General features: G+C 41.3%; 2 pseudogenes; both read left to right on the top strand.

Moving 5' to 3' along the window:
* Positions 1–9,466: 9,466 nt before the first annotated feature.
* On the top strand, positions 9,467–12,240 carry LOC127487123 (homeobox protein SIX4 pseudogene; annotated as a pseudogene).
* Positions 12,241–13,986: 1,746 nt separating this feature from the next.
* On the top strand, positions 13,987–16,363 carry LOC127487124 (protein-L-isoaspartate O-methyltransferase domain-containing protein 1 pseudogene; annotated as a pseudogene).
* Positions 16,364–16,579: the final 216 nt, after the last annotated feature.

The raw sequence follows: 16,579 nt of genomic DNA, 5'->3' as shown, positions 1-16,579 counted from the left end.
TTAGTGGTATCTTAGTGGGAATGCTTCTGAAATTACTCCATTCAATAAGATGCTGGCTGTGGTTCATCATAAATTGCCATTCCTATGTTGAGAAATGTTTCTTCTATACTCAAGTTCTTAAAGTGTTTTTCATAAAAGGATGCTGTATTTTATCAAATGCTTTCTCTGCGTCTATTCAAATAATCGTATAGTTTTTGTTCTGAAGTTCTTTGATGGAATGTATAATAATTACTGATTTGTGAATGTTGATACATCCCTGCTTACCAGGGATAAACCTCACTTGGTATGAGTGGATGATCTTTCTGTTGTGTTTTTGGAGTTGATTATCTAGTATTCTGTTGAGGATTTTTACATCTATGTTCACAAGGGATATTGGTCTATAGTTCTCTTTCTCTGTGTATCTTTTTCTGGCTTAGGAATTAGGGTTACGTTTGGTTTATAGAAGGAGTTTGAAATGATTCCCTCACTGTCAATGGTTTTAATAACTTGAGAAGAATTGGAATTAGTTCTTTTTTCAATGTGTGATTGAATTTTACCAGTTAAACCATCTGGTCCTCGACTTTTCCTGGGAGGGTATTTATTACTGATTCAATCTCTATCTTCTTTCTTTGTCTGATTAAGTTTTCTGTGTCTTCATGACTCAATTTTTTTAGATTGTATATGTGCATGAATCTATCCAGTTCTTCCTGGTTGACATACAGTTATTTGTGTAATTCCTGGTTATTTTATTCCTGATGTATCATGCTACTTTTCATTTTTCATCTCTTATTTTGTTGATTAGAGTCTTCTCCCTCTTTTTTGGTTAGTTTTTCCAATGGTTTATCAGTGATTTTTATTTCTTCTTTAATCTTAATTATTTCTTTCATCCTACCAATTTTGGGTTTGTGTCGCTCCCCCTCTTTGTGGAGAAACGACACAGGACCCTGCGCTGTTCTTTTGTCTGCTCGGCCCTCCCCGGGTTTGCTGCTGGTTCTTCCCAGGTTGGCTACCGACCCTTCCACCTCCGTGGAAGGGTGGTTCCCCCTGCCACTTTCCCCACTTCCGCGGGGGAGCTTCACACCACCGGCTGGCTCTCTCGGGGGCTGCTCAGGTGTTCCTTCAGATAGATGTTCCCATTAGATGTTCCTGGTGCATGCGGTCTCTCTCCTCCTTTATAGTCCTCTTCTGCCAATCCCAACTCTGCTACCCACATGCCGAGTACGCTGCTCTCCTCCAATCAGGAGCAGGATCAGCTCCTGCAGGTTATTGGTCGAACTGGAGGCAGCTGTGTAAAAGCTGTTTACTCCTCTCCCAGCGCCATATTGTGGGAGAGCAGATGCATAGAATAAGTCTTAATTCCAGTAACTTAGTCTAGTCCGAGTTGCTCCCCACAGGTTTGGTTTGTTTTTCTATGTCCCTTATATATACTGAAAGCTTAATTATCTTTCCAATTTTTTGATATTTGCAGTAATTGTTTTAATCTTTCCTGTTAGCACTGCTTTTGCTGTGTCGCATAAGTTTTAATATGTTGTATTATCTTCATTCTCTCTTTTTATCTCTTTTTATTGATTATATTGCCCACTGTTCATTCAGGTACATGTTTTGCAGTGTGCATGTGTTTGCATATGTTCTAGAGATTTTTGAGTTGTTAATTTCCTACTTCATTGCATTGTGGTCAGAGATGCATGGTATGATTCAGATTTTTATTGAATTGTTAAGACTTGCTTTATAACATTGCATATGCTCTATCCTATAGAAAGTTCCATACAATGATGCAAAGAATGTGTTCTCCAACTGTGGAATGAAAAGCTCTTTAGATATCATTTAGGCTTCTAATGTCATATCTACACTATCAATTAGCTCTGTCGTTTTATTTTTTGTTGTTGATTTTCTGTCTAGTTGATCTGCCCATTGAGAAAAGTGAGTGTTGATTCTATGTTATGGGAGTCTATGGATCCATTTAAATCCATTAACCTTTCTTTTAAAAAGCCAGGTGCCTTGGCATTGGGTTCATACACATTTATTATTATGTCATCTTCTGTTTAATCAATCTCTTAATCACTACATAGTGTCCTTCTTTGAATCTTTTAACAGTATTTTGGTAAAAGTCTATTTTGTCTGATAACAGGATGACCACAACTGATCTTTTTTGTTTTCCATTATTATGGAATTACTTTTCACATCCTTTCACTTTCAATTTGCATTTCTTGTTGTTGAGGTGTGATTCTTGTAGGCAGCAAATAAATGGGTTTTGGTTTACAATCCATTCAACCAGTCTGTACCTTTTCACTGGAGGGTTTCAGGCCATTTACATTAGGGTAACAACTTGGCCTTGGCATTTTTTTCATGAATATGCCTATTGTTTGTTTCATATTTCATTTATATATTCACTTCCTTCACATTCTTTCATAATGATGACTGTCTTTCTGTGTTTCTGTTTGTAGCACATCCTTAAGCAAGTTTTGTAAGGGAAGGTCTTGATTTTACCTTCATTCATAAACGATAGCTTTGCAGGGTATAGTACACTAGGTTGACTTTTTTCCGTAAGACTTGGACTATGTCTCTCCTTTCTCTCCTAGCCTGCAGAGTTTCTGATGAGAATTCAGAAGTGAGTCTAATTGGAGACCCTGTGAAAGCAATCTGGTGTTACTCTCATGATCATTTTAGAATTTTTTTATGTTTTATTGTTGAAAGTTTGAATGCAATGTGCTGCAGTGAAGATCACTTCCTGTCATTTATATAAGAGATCCGTGTGCCTCATCTACTAAGAGTTCCCTTTCTTTTTCTAAATTAGGGAAGTTTCCTGTAATTATTTCACTAAATAGGTTTTCTAATACATTTTATCTATCCATATCGTCAGGAACTCCTAAGACCCAAATGCTGGGTCCTTTGATGTTATCCCAAGAGTCTCCAACACTGTTTTCAATTTTTCTAATTTCTTCTCCTTTTTTTGTTGTTCTCACTGAAAAGTTTCAAATGATTTATTCAAGCTTGGGAATTATTTTTTCTACCTCAAGCAGTCTGTTGTTAAGGCTTTCCACTTAATTTTTATTTTGCATATTGAGCTCTTCACTTCTAATATTTCATTTTGATTTCTCTCAAAATCTCAATTTGATAGGAGAAGTTTTCATTCATGTCATTTATGGATTTTTTAAATTTTTGAACTTTTTCTTATTGTCACTGAATAATCCTTTCATTAATTGTTTGAATTCCATTTCAGGCATTTCATCAATCTCTTCTTCTTCAAAGACTAATATTGGAGTATTTTTGTATTCCTTTGGGGAGTCATGTTGTCTCCCTTGTTCTTGTTTCTTACTATATTTTTAGGCATTTGTATAGAAAATTGTTGGATCTTTCCTCTGATGGCTTTTATTTTTCAACTATGCCTCTGTGGCTTGGCGGAGCATCTGCTCTTTTAGTGAATATCCAGATGCTTGAGCTGGGTGTGGACTGGGGTTTCTAGTATGTGCTCCAGGATGGGGTGAGTATCCCATCCTGTAACCCATGTTGGATGTGGTACATCTTCTTTATTGTCAACAGAGAGGAGAGGATAATCACCTATGTTGGCATCATCACACCCTCCCCTCCCCTCCTCTCTTCTAAAGTGATCAGTGCCTGGGTGTTGGGTCTCAGGGTGTAACCCTCACCCATGCAGATGCATGAACTGCACAAAGGATCTTCATAGTCCTCAGGATGAGCATAGATCCTGCTGCGATGTCCCACCCAGTCAGGAGCTCAGAATGTGTGGATCTGTAAACAGGGATTGCCCAGAAATCCAGCAACACCGTGCACCCACTCAAGCAGTCACAGAATGCACAGTGTCAGCCCACAGGACACCCACAGTCATTTGTGCAGAGGATCCACTCTGTTCCACTAGCCTGGTCCTAGTCAGAGAGAGGCTGAGATGTTCCCAGAGCCAGCTGCATGTGAGTATGCTGCCTAGGCAATTTGGGCCCCAGAGTCAGTGATATGTTAAAAGGCTGGGGCACCTCACAGTTGTACATGGGTGCCCAGCCCCCTGTCAATCATCCCAACAGACTCAAAGTCTGTAGAGAACATGTACATTTCCCTCTGGTAAAATCCCTGAATCCCAAACATGCACAATAAATGCTGGCTGCAACCTTACTTCTTTCAAAATAATGCCTTCTCCCCAGCAGTTACTGGGTGCATACAAGAGTCTCTGCAGCCAGTACAGATGTCAGAATGGCACCGTAACTGTACTCATTGCTGGGAGCTGGCAAAATGGCATCAGTCCTTGCCAGTTGCTGGGCAAGCACAGATGAGTTGCTGTAGCTGCTACATACTATGTACAAAATGACACCCACCCTCTTTCACCTGAGTGCAGGCACTGTTGTGAGGAGGGAGCTGAGATGAGTAGAAAGAATACTGCCCCTTTTTTTTCCTGGGTGAGTGTGCATCTTCTTCCGCTTGGGCACCAGGCAAGATTCAAAATGTAGACCTCTAGGTTCTCACTCCACCTATATCACCAGTAGCCTGGGGCACTGCAGTCTGATCTCACCTCACTCTCCAAAGCTGATGCTTTCTCCAGTTCTCAGCTTCTGCATTTGTGTGCTATGTCCATGCTCATTGCTGTACATCTGCGCCTTCCACACAGATCCACAGTGTCTCTCCTCCTTCCACAGAATCTCCACTGCAGTTTTCCCTCCAACTCACCCCTGAGAATGCACTTTCTCTACTTTTTTTATTATTTTCATCTTCCCTGTAGTAGTCTGCTCTTTCCCTATTTTGCCACCTTGGAATCCCTGCCAAAGTAATTTTGATTTGAGGTGTATAATTGTTTAGCTGTTTGTCATGACTATTTTTTGAAATGAAATATAAAACTTAAAAAATTAAATTCTTGCAAATAGATTTTGGTAAATGTTCTTTCAGTATGAGAAAAAGTGAGAACATGATATGTAGTTGTTGGAGAACAGAATAAAACATATAATAAAGCTCTTTCTGTAAGAAAATAGATGTTGATCAAGATATGCTACATAAGATTAAGAATGGAAAAGTGATTCATGACATGGATATCATATAATTGCTTCTACAAATCAAATTTGAAAATCAGTTCTCCGAGTTATTAACACTACTCCAGCGTGTATTCAGTGTTTTAGACTAAAATGCTAATGTTGTGTGTTTAATAACTATGGGTATTCAAAAAACTTTCCTTCAGTGCATATGTATCCAATTAGAAAAAACTTATGTATCTAATTAGAAAAAATTTTCCAGCATCGTTTATTTGATAAAGTTGGCAACCCTAATTGCTTTGGTGCCATGAAATTTTAAAAAACATATTTTAGATGTGAATTTTGATACTAGAGGTCCGGTGGACAGTGCTGCTGATCTAGGCCACCTTTGCCTAATCTTGCCTGATCTTGTGCAACATATCAGTCTGCTATTATAGGATGGCCTCATGTTTTTATGTTTTTCATCATTGAGTGGGTATTTGGAACACATGTTAAGTTACTTCTTGGTGTTACTTCATCTCATACATGAATGCCTGGGTTTACATCCTGACTCTGCTTCAGATTTCTGCTGTTGTACACTCTGGGATGCAGCAAGTGATAATTCAAGTGATTGGGTGCTTGCTCCTTTCATGAGATACACTGATTGAGTTCCTCTGATTGTGACTTTGATCCAACTTAGCATTTGTTGTGAACATTTGGAGAAATGAACTAGAGGATGGAATATTTCTCTGTATCTGCCTGTGCCTTTCAAGCAAATACAAATTTAAAACAAATGAATTCATGTTTGTTTGATATTTGTGTAGTTGAGACAATTTTATCATGCTGCCCACTGTGAGGCATGAGAACAAATGGAAAAATACTTCAGATTGGAAATTATCACATGTTTATTAGCATTTTATTGAATTCATAACAGGTTCTATGTTTAATGGAACCATTAGTTCAGGTGATAAAAACTTACTTACCTAAAGTCATATCAACACATCTATTCATTAAACTCAAAAGACTCATAGGTTATTGTGCATCCCCTATCTACTAAAATATAGCTTTTCTTATTTTTTTATGATCTTTGAACCATTACTTGTCAAGATCATGCACCATAATTGCTAGGATTTAGCTCCTGTTGATGGTTACCTAAGCTGTATCTGAGTTTCCCAGCAATCCTTCTGATTCTTGTCTTTCCTCATTTACAACTTTGAGTGGGGACACAGAATCTTAAGACATTGCCACCTTAATGCTCACAGTTTCCCCCATGAGTATGCAGTTGTCCCTCAAACTGTCCTAGTATCCTAGATGGTTTTCAGGGTGACCACAGTTTGTCTCAGGTAGGAAGTTGCACTGCTCTTCCAGTCAGCTAAACAACTGTAGTTCACCTTCTAGCTTCCCACAAAACACCTCACAGCAGGATTTACAATTACCAAGAACATACTGAAGGTTTCAGGATAAGTAGGAACATAACACAGGTACGCACCCATGCACAAACATCAGGGAAAACAACCTAAAGCTTCCCCATAAGCCTACATCAAGTTAGAAGACACCTCCATCTTATATTGTAATGATTCCATCATCCTACACCAGGAAAACACCAGGCTTTGGAAACCTGCATAATTTGACTCTAGTCTCAGGTTGGAAGAAGAGTTACATGTTTGTTTGTTTCTTAAGCACAGTTTCAAAGCCTGCTCTGAAATTCTTGTTCTCTGGATCATATTTCTCCCAAAATGGTGACTCCCCTTGGGCCCTTCCTTAAGAGACTTAACCTGACCCCTTGAGACTCAGGGACCCACTGGACCCCTTCTGACCACTGGCCATGATTAAGAAATAGATTCCTTTAACCCTGTGACACACCCTCTATAATGGTGCTGGAAAAGGCTGGCTATATCAGACACAGGGTGAGATCCTCAGAATGACCCTCCCCTCTTGCAGAAGAGGCCTCAGCCCTGCATAAACCACAAAAACCTCATATCCAGCTCCATCCCAGCCAGTCACCCTGGGTCACTCACCGGGTCAGTCAGCTCTAATCTAATGTTCACCAGGATGAGCACTGTGATGGCAGCCAGAAGGAGGGTCCCAACCTTGTGGAGACCTGTCTTATCTCAAGGCAGGTGTTTCTATTCTCACAACTAGGATGAGATGCAGACAGAGGGCTCGCTCACTGCAGGACCCCCAACCGTCTATGACTAGGCAGAGGCTCACATCCTTCTCCTCCCTAGGCCCCACCTGCTTCCCTCCTTTGCAGTGCTGCAACCAACAGGGGGATCAGGTGAATGATCAGAGGCACACAGAGTCTTGGGGAAGCAGGGCGGTCTGTCTGTTCTGAGGGATCCCAAGGCCCTGTGTCCACAAGCACAGCACAAGGTTGGGTCCTTCCTCCTTCATGCAGTATCCAGGTCTGTAACTGCTCATCCTTGGCTATGGTGTCTACTCACTCCTTTGCCTACCATATTCAGGGCTCACAGCTGCTAAAAGCTGCAAGACAAAAATCTGTACATAAAGCAGTACTGGATGACTACAGGGAACTATTCCTCATAGAGGAATAGTTGTCCATTTCATCAAAAGAAGATTTAGATCCACAGACAGGTGTACGGCACCTGGAATCCAGTTCCCAGAAAGGTGACTAATTTAAAGGACAGAGACAAAGGGAGTATCAGAATCCTTGTCCAACTCCCTTGGCACACAAGAAGACCGCTCCTCACACAAATTGGGCCACATTTTCCATCGTGAAGGGCCATCCCCACTCCATTACAGGTCATGAAGCCTATGAGTCTGGTGCACCCACAGCACTGAGATCAGTGCTGACTGCAGTGCCTCCCTAAGGACTCATGTACCTCCACAGGCCCATATAAAGGGGAAATTTGCACCCATCCCAGGAGTCAGAAACAACTGTATTCATACTCAGCATACAATGGGCACCACTGAGAGTACAGCAAATAACACCTTCCACAGCAACCAGGAGAAATCAGGGCCACCCACCTTGGATTGACTGTCCCAATTCATCAGGAAATGAAGAAGGCGGGTCATAGTCACAGGGGTCCTGAAATTATCCTTCTGTGCCGAATTAACTTCCTGAACTAAAAAACAAACCCCAAGTCAGTAAATCATCCACAAACCAGTCTCCTCTAACTGCAGGAGAGCATAGAGGAAGGGGCACTGGACAACAGTGACATCATGGAACCGGCCCTGTCACAATGGTGCACTCCACAGATACTAGGGCCAGGGTCAGTCTCCTCAACCCACTGAATAAGCAAAAACTCTGTCTCTCTGCTTCTGTCTCTCTGTAAATCTGCCTTTCAAACAAAAAATAAATCTTTAAAAAAGAAAAGAAATGATGTTTGAAGAGTTAGATTTGTTCACTCTGATTTGAATGTTATGCAATGTATGTTTCAAAATAGCACATGGTATCCCATAAATAAAAATATAATTTTATTTTTATTCATAAATATTATACTTTTTATCTCAGTTAAAAAATTAAAATATATAATTTTTAGAAACTGGAAAATAACCCCATATTAAGCACAACCAAATTCATAGAGAACACAACAGAATATAAATAAAATGTCAACCTGCTTACAATAGAAAAATTAAAAGTTGAAACATAAGGACACATTAATATCAGAATTTAAGTGTTATCTTTTTCTCAAAAGATTTTAGGATCATGATAAGAGAATATTTGGAAAAATATAAAATAAATTCAATGTATTAGGGAAAACCTCAAGAAGGAAGGTGATCATGCAAAATTCAATGAAATTTGTTTTAGGAACAAATTAAATGAAGTAAAACTATTTACAAAAGCATTAAAAATATAAAATACTTGGGGACAAATAACAAATGTTATGTAATACCTCATACCATGAAAAATAAAATATTACTGGTTGTATATAAAGAAGATCCAAGAAGTGGAAAGTTATAATACATACCTTGAAGATAAAACTCAGTGTTGGGGTGGTCATTGCCATGCGGTGGGTTAAGTTGCCATTTGGGGTGCTAATGTCCCATATCAGACTACTTGAGATCAAATCCCACCTCCACATCTGATACAGATCTTTACTAATGTGTCTAAGGGGCAAAGATAACACACTGAATGCTTGGGGTCCTGCCACCCACGTGGGAGAGCTAGACAGATTTGTGTGTGTGTGTGTGTGTGTGTGTTGGCTTTACACAGCTGTATTTCAAATATTTGGAAAGCAAAACTGCAGATAGAAGATTTATCTCTATATTCTCCTCTGTATTTCACCCTGACATTAAAAAAAATAAAGAAAATTCAATAATTTGAGGCATTAATTCCTCCAAATTTATTTTAAAATATAAAAAAATGCCATCATAATTCCAACAACTCTGTATATGTGTCTCTCTGTGTGTGTGTCCTTTGCTCCGGTCACCACCATTTGCCAAGGCTGGAGGAATGCTTTCAGGAACATATCCGCTTTGTGAACTCTACTGCCATGATGGCATTTTGTTCCCTCCCATCCTTGGAAGGGACCAGGCAGAGACCTCACTCTCCAAGTACAGGAAAAATAGATCAAATGAGGGGGGAACTGCAGGAAGCAGCTACCCGTTTACACTATGCTCTAGCAGCTATCCTGATCGCAAGTGCGGCGGACATCAAGCAGGAGAGTGGGATGGAAAGCACGTCAGAAGGGCAGGAGGGGCACTGAGAAGTGGTGGGGGCGCGGCGGGGCTCACACCGCCCCCTCCACCCCAGCTCCAGCCCCTTTCCCTCTGGAGCCCCGGGACTCAGCGGCCGCCGCCACCAGGGCGAGCACAGAGCATGGGGCAGCGGTGGCGGCGATGAGCAGAGCGGTGCCCGATCCACTACAACTCCACTTGGAACTTCTGGGCCAGCACCATGCCATCGCCGCCGCCGCCGCCGCTGTCGCCACCGCCGCGGGCGCGCAGACCCCTTTGGCCTTCTCGCCTGACCATGGCGCGCGTGTGTGCACGAGGTGCTGCAGCAGTGGGGCAACCTGGACCACCTGGCCTGGTTCCTGTGGTCCCTGCCCCAGAGCGACCTGCTACAAGGCAACGAGAGTCTGCTGAAGGAGCGGGCGCTCCTGGCCTTCCACCAGGGCATCTACCCGGAGCTCTCCAGCATCCTGGAGAGCCAACGACCCGCTGCTGCAGCAGCTCTGGTACAAGGCGCGCTACACCGGACCGAGAGAGCCCGCGGCCGGCCGCTGGCCACCTTGGACAATTACCAGATGCACAGGAAATCCCCCTTGACCCACATCATCTGGGACTGGGAGGAGACGGTGTACTGCTTCAAGGAGAAGTCACGCAGTGCGCTCAGGACTCTACAAGCAGAATCCCTCGCCTCACCCGTGAAGAAGCAGACCTGGCCAAGATCACCAGCTTCTCCCTCACCCAGCTCAGCAACTGGTTCAAGAACTGCTGGCAGCGCGACCAGAACCCGTCAGAGACCCAGTCCAAAAGTGAGTCAGATGGCAATCCCAGCACCGAAGATGAGTCCAGCAAAGGACAGGAGGCTCTATCTCCTCACCCTCTCCTGGGTTCCTCCAATGGTGTCACCAACCTCAGCTTGTCCAGTCACATGGAGCCCAGGTACATGCAACAAATTGGAAATGCTAAGATATGGTTAAGCTCTTCTGGGTTTTGTTAACTGGAATCTGAGTACCTACAAGTACTTCACCTGTTTTCCTTACTGGTAACTCTTTCATCCAGGGACCCAGTGGAGTCATCCTAAATGGATTAAATGTGAGAAACACACAGACAGTGTCCTTGAACCCACCAAACATGTAAACCAGCATTGTAAGCAATGGTATCCACATGATGTACATCCTGGGGCCTACCTCCCAGGATGTGAAGGAATTCAAAGTGCTGCACAGTTCTGCAGCCAATTCAGCAGCCACCACCTCCTACAGCCCCAGTGCCCCCGTGTCATTCCCAGGCAGTGAAAAGAGAAGATATTCAAACAGTGACTTCCCTGGAGGGAAACTCTACGGTGACTTTCACTAGCCCAGTGCAAGTTAAACAGTATGGCATTGTCCAGATCCCCAATTCCAGAGCCAGTGGCCAGTTCCTGTCTCAGTGGCAGCTTCACCAGGTAATAGTTCCGTAAATTCAAGAACTTCAGACAGGAGCACATTCACCAGCAAGTCTGCTCCAGTGCAGCAAGGCAGGGTTTTCTTTCTTTCTTTTCTTCCGCACCCCCCACCACCACCACCACCACCACAGGCAGAGTTACACAGTGAGAGAGAGGAGAGGCAGAGAGAAAGGTCTTTTTTTTTTTCCGTTGGTTCACTCTCCAAATGGCCATGCTATGGCCAGCACTGCGCCGATCCAAAGCCAGGAGCCAGGTGCTTCCTCCTGGTATCCCATGCGAGTGCAGGGCCCAAGTACTTGGGCCATCCTCCACTGCCTTCCCGGGCCACATCAGAGAGCTGGACTGGAAGAGGAGCAACCAGGACAGAATCTGGCACCCCAACCGGGACTAGAACCCAGGGTGCTGGTGCCGCAGGCAGAGGATTAGCCTAGTGAGCCACGGCGCCAGCCGCAAAGTTTTCTTGAGCTCTCTCAGTCCCAGTGCAGTGGTATACACTGTTCCTAATTCTGGCCAGACTGTAGGATCTGTGAAGCAGGAAGGCTTGTAGAGGAGCCTGGTCTTTCCCCAGTTGATGCCCATCAAACAGAACGCCAGTAAATGCAAACCTGCCATTTGAAAATCTTTCGGGGCATGGCCTCCACCCTCTGGCCTCTCGTTGGTGAATGTGTCCCCAACTCACAGTTTTTCCCTGACTCCTTCTGCACTGCTAACTTCCACTGAGCTCAACCCTGACGTTGCTGATAACCAGCCAATGGCTGTACCTGTGGCAGGCAAATCTACAAGGACGGCTGTCAGCAGTGCTAACTATGCAGCTCTTCATAACTTCTCCCCATTACTGGTCAGGACCTGTTGTCCACGCCTCTGACTCAGACTTCCCTGGGGGAAATTGTTCCTACCTCCTACCAGGTGGGCCACGTCTCCATGGCAGTGCACCAGGATTTTGTAGAACACCATTTGGTTCTGCAATCAGTAGCTAACTTAAAAGAGAATTTCTTACCAGATTCTGAGAACAAAGCAATGAGCAGCCTAATGATGCTGGACACCAAATATGAACATGTCCTAGATGGCAAGAATGAGACTGTGTGTGAAGATCTAGAAACAGACAAAAAAAAAAAAAAAAAAGAGCTTGCCAAGCTCCAAACTGTCCAGCTGGATGAAGCTATGCAAGATTATAAACTTCCTGTGCCTCTCCCCTTCCTTTTTGGCATAGGGGCAGATGTTTTCCTGAAGCCTTGATGACACAAAGCATTTACCCTTTCAAAGGAAAGCACTACTTTTGCAAGCAAATGCATTCAAGAGACTTTGGATCTGCATAAAGATCACACTTAAATATATTGAGTAGAACTGGGTTACTGTAGCCTTTTTATTCACATACAATGATCTCTTTTCAATAGATGGAGACAAAAGAATCAGATGAAATGTCTCAAGGCAAAGTGTACCCTTTAGAGGACAATATCATTCTAAAATGAACATGGAACTTGATAATTTTAAAATTAAAAATGTACACATGTAACATAGAAAACTAAATATAGCTGCAGACCATTAAAAACCATGCAATTATTTTGTTTACTTTTATTCCATGGGCATTGATAAGGTTAAGCATAAATGGTACTCCAAACTGTTCTAAGGGTGTCTTTTTAAAGTTCAGTAGCTTAATTATATATTTGTGTGTAGGTAGACAGAGACACACTTCTCTTTTTCAGCATTTTTGGTTTAGGTCTCTACACATTTCCAAATGCGATTGTTTATAGCTCAGTGTGGCTGAGCAACTTGGAGACCCCATGAGAAACTATGAAACAAACTTCAGCGTGAATGTAAATATATCACTTCTATACACAGACTTTAATTACAGTGAATTTTATTTCTATTGTATATGTTCCTCTTGCACTGCAGGTGCTATGAACTGAAACTTCATTCTAAATGTTTTTGAAACAGTTGTTATACAATGATATGTGACTCTGGCTTGCACTATACTTTCATGTCTTCTTTAAAAGTAAATATTTTGGGTTTCTGTAAAAAAAGAACAATAGAAGAAATATGTGTTTTAAACAGTAAATATGGTATATAAAATAACATCATGTGACATTTAAAAAGATTACAAAAGCATTTTTAGAATTGTAATCTATATATATATATATGTCATTTGGATACAATAACAAAATGGAAATGAGTAACTTATTATTCTGTTGTTGGTTCTGAAACAGATATTGAAGTATAAACTCATTTATTTGATGTGTGGAATATCTCCGAAAGAGTGGAGACTGAAGTGATATCATGCACTGCCTTTAAGCGTGAATACATACATAATTGAACAGCAAGGAAGATTGTTTTTCACTATGTTTATATCTTACAAAGCTAAATAAAATGTTTAAATCATTAAATTTAGAGCATCTTATCAGCACCGTCACACTGCACTACCTGTCAACCTCTTAAATTCATCATCTCTGTATATAGGAAAATGACTTTTACTTAAAATTATGCACACTATAGGATAACCTTCATTTTTAATGTCTATTTTGATCTTCTGCTTTGTGTCATCTTGTCTATATTTTCAAATACACTTATTTTCCATCCATAGTCAGATGCTTTGGCCCTATGCTTTTAATGTTAATTTTCCATGTTGTACCTTCAAATGTATAATTATTTGATTATTGTTTTCAATTCATATTTGGCTTTTCAATTTTATTTTTAAATAGAGAACAGAGTGAATTTTGAACATTTTGCTATATTTTTTCATGTGTATCAACATGACTTATGTAAAATCTGTTAGCATATCTTGCTTAATAACTGTTACTGTAGTTCACAATTCATATCAAAAATATCTGTTGTGATGTATTCTCTTGAAAAATAAGATGAAATCATTGAGATGGTTTTGTTGGAATGCTCATTATAAATGAGAAAGCTTCAGCTGCAAAATGATTTTCCTTATTCCTGCCTGAAACACAGATAGTATATTAGTCATACAGCAGCTACTATGTTACCATGAGGTAAGAATATGGAGACTATAAGCCACATTGTCAGGATCATGTCAATGTTATACTCTCAGACTACTATATTAGTCCCAGATCATATAATTTAGGGGGCTTGTTACATAGAAAAATAAAATGACTTAGATAAGCCTATGACTTCAATTATCTATTATACTCAAGTTTATTCTTAACTGAATGGAAAGAGTACTTTTTATTATATTTAGTTATTTAATTATAATTATTCTAAATCACCCTCCTTATCTCTTACGCAGATTGTCCCTTATGGTAATTTAGTCTCCAAGAAATGATGCATTAAGTCCCTCTGGTGTTAAGGAAAAGATTTCCCAGTGGCTGTCCCTTCTCAGCTTCAACACAATCCTAACATTACTTCAGGAGTATAACTTTGAGAAAGATTTAACAAGTTATATAGATATTTTGCAGACTATAATACATTTTTAAAATCTAAAATGGTGCTTGTTGTTCCTCTTATCTGTTCTATTAAAAGCCACTATTGATTATAATTAATCTAAACCAAAAACAACAGTATTATTTTTACTTCAGTATGAATTCATTGTGTTTTTTTCTTTTTCTACAATAAACAAAAGTATAGAGAAAGCAATTTTGAACACATTGCTTACAATTTTCCCTTTAGATTAATAAACAGATGGCAGTCAGAAAGCAGGAGAAATTAAGAAAAGGTATTATAATTTCAATTAACACCTATGAAGGGGCATGCTAACACTTGCCTGTTAATTGCACATGTTCAATTCCTGCTAGTAAGGCTTGGCTCATTTTGTCATCACTTATTTTACCCACAAAATAATTGTTATCTTAGGGTAACTGCTGTAGCACATCAGGTTAAGCTGACCCTTAGATGCACCCATCAATCCACCTTCCTGATGACGCACTTGTGAAGAAGCAGATAATAGGCTCAGCTCCATGGGTTCCTGACACAGACATAGGAAACCTGGGTGGAGTTTCTACTTCCTGGCTTTGACCTGTCCCAGCTGAAGCTACTGAGGGCACTTGGGGAGTGGAACTGGAAACAAGTTTCATGCTCATTCTCGTTCTCATTCTCATTCACTTCTCTCTCTCTCTCTCTCTCTCTCTCTCTCTCTCTCTCTCTCTTTCTCTCCCCCGTATCTACCATTCTGCCCTTCTAAAAAATAAATACATTTTTTAAATTTATTTTATTTGAAGGTGGAGTTACAGAGAGGCAGAGGCAGAGAGAGAAAAAGTCCTCCATCTGCTGATTCACTCCTCAAATGGCTTCAAAGGCTGGAGCTAGTCTGATCTGAAGCCAGCAGCAAGGAGTTTCTTCCAGGTCTCCCATGTGGGTGCAGGGGCCCAAAGACTTGGACAATCTTCCACTGCTTTCCCAGGCCATAGCAGAGAGCTGGATTGGAAGTGGAGCAGCCAGGACTAGAATCGGGGCCCATGTGGGATGTGGGCATTGCAGGACACCCACTATGCCACAGAGCAGGCCCCAGTGAATACATTTTTAAAAGAATACATTTTTATAAGGCGGCAGTGTAGTGGTGGTGGTGGCAGCCAGCTGCTGGGGTCTTGGGAGTCTGGCGCTGCACGTTGCTGCTGTGGGCTGGACCAACCACCATGCCACAGGTCTTTTGGGATAAATCATGGGATGCAGCTTCATTCTGATGTGGTAGACTATGCCAAGGAAAAGCTGGAGAACTTCATCAAAAATAGTAGTAGCTTTGATAAATTTGAGTTCTGTGAACCTGCATTTGTGGTTGCTAACTGACTCCAGAGATCGTCTGAAAGTCATCCTTATGATCAAATTTATTGTGGTGCTGGAGTCCAGAAAGACCGTGAAAACTACATGAACGTTTTACTGAACATGGGAGCATACCAGTCATGCTTATAGAAAATCAGTTAACACAGATTATGCTAACTGGAAAAGTCAGTGGGAAAGTAAAAATAGCCTTGCTGTTTCATTTGCTCCACTGGTGCACCCAAGTGAGAATGATTATGGCACGCTTGCCTCTGTGGGACTGCCTCCCTGACCTGTCAGGAGCCTGCAGACTTGTCCTGTATTTACATTCGCTGCACACTTAGAACTTGCATAAATGATGAGATGCAGGCCCAAGGGATTTCCCAAAAGGCTCCACCCAAAAGGAAAAGAGAGTGAAACAGAATTAATAGGCACATCCTTGTAGGTAATCGGCTTATTCCTCAACTTCTAGACAGTGAGGAGGATGAGAAAATGCAAGATCACAAAGAGGAGACAGACCAGAGTGAAGACATGGAGCCAGAAGAGCCTCCTCAGAATCCACTGAGGGAGAATCATGACGCTGCCCCTCGCTGAGTCTGTAAAAGCTCACTTGACATATTTTAGGAACAAATTACAGAGTGATGAGAAAGAATGACTACTGATAATTCCTGTAGCCTTGAACCTGTAGAGTTTGTTAGGAGTTAAAAGAATTATTTCTTTCACCAGAGTGAATTATAGTAGGGTAAAAAGTATAACTTGTTCCTCTCAGTAACAAAAATGATGTAGTCAGTCATTAAAAAGAATCTCTTTTATAAAATCTATTTTTTTAAATCTTGCAAAAATGCCATTTTATCTGACTGATTTGAAAGTG

Source organism: Oryctolagus cuniculus, chromosome 8 (genome assembly GCF_051225735.1).
Source record: "Oryctolagus cuniculus isolate XC-2025 breed Fujian yellow rabbit chromosome 8, ASM5122573v1, whole genome shotgun sequence".
Taxonomy (NCBI): domain Eukaryota; kingdom Metazoa; phylum Chordata; class Mammalia; order Lagomorpha; family Leporidae; genus Oryctolagus; species Oryctolagus cuniculus.
The sequence above is the reverse complement of the archived record's forward strand: the minus strand, read 5'-3'. Positions and strand labels throughout refer to the sequence as shown.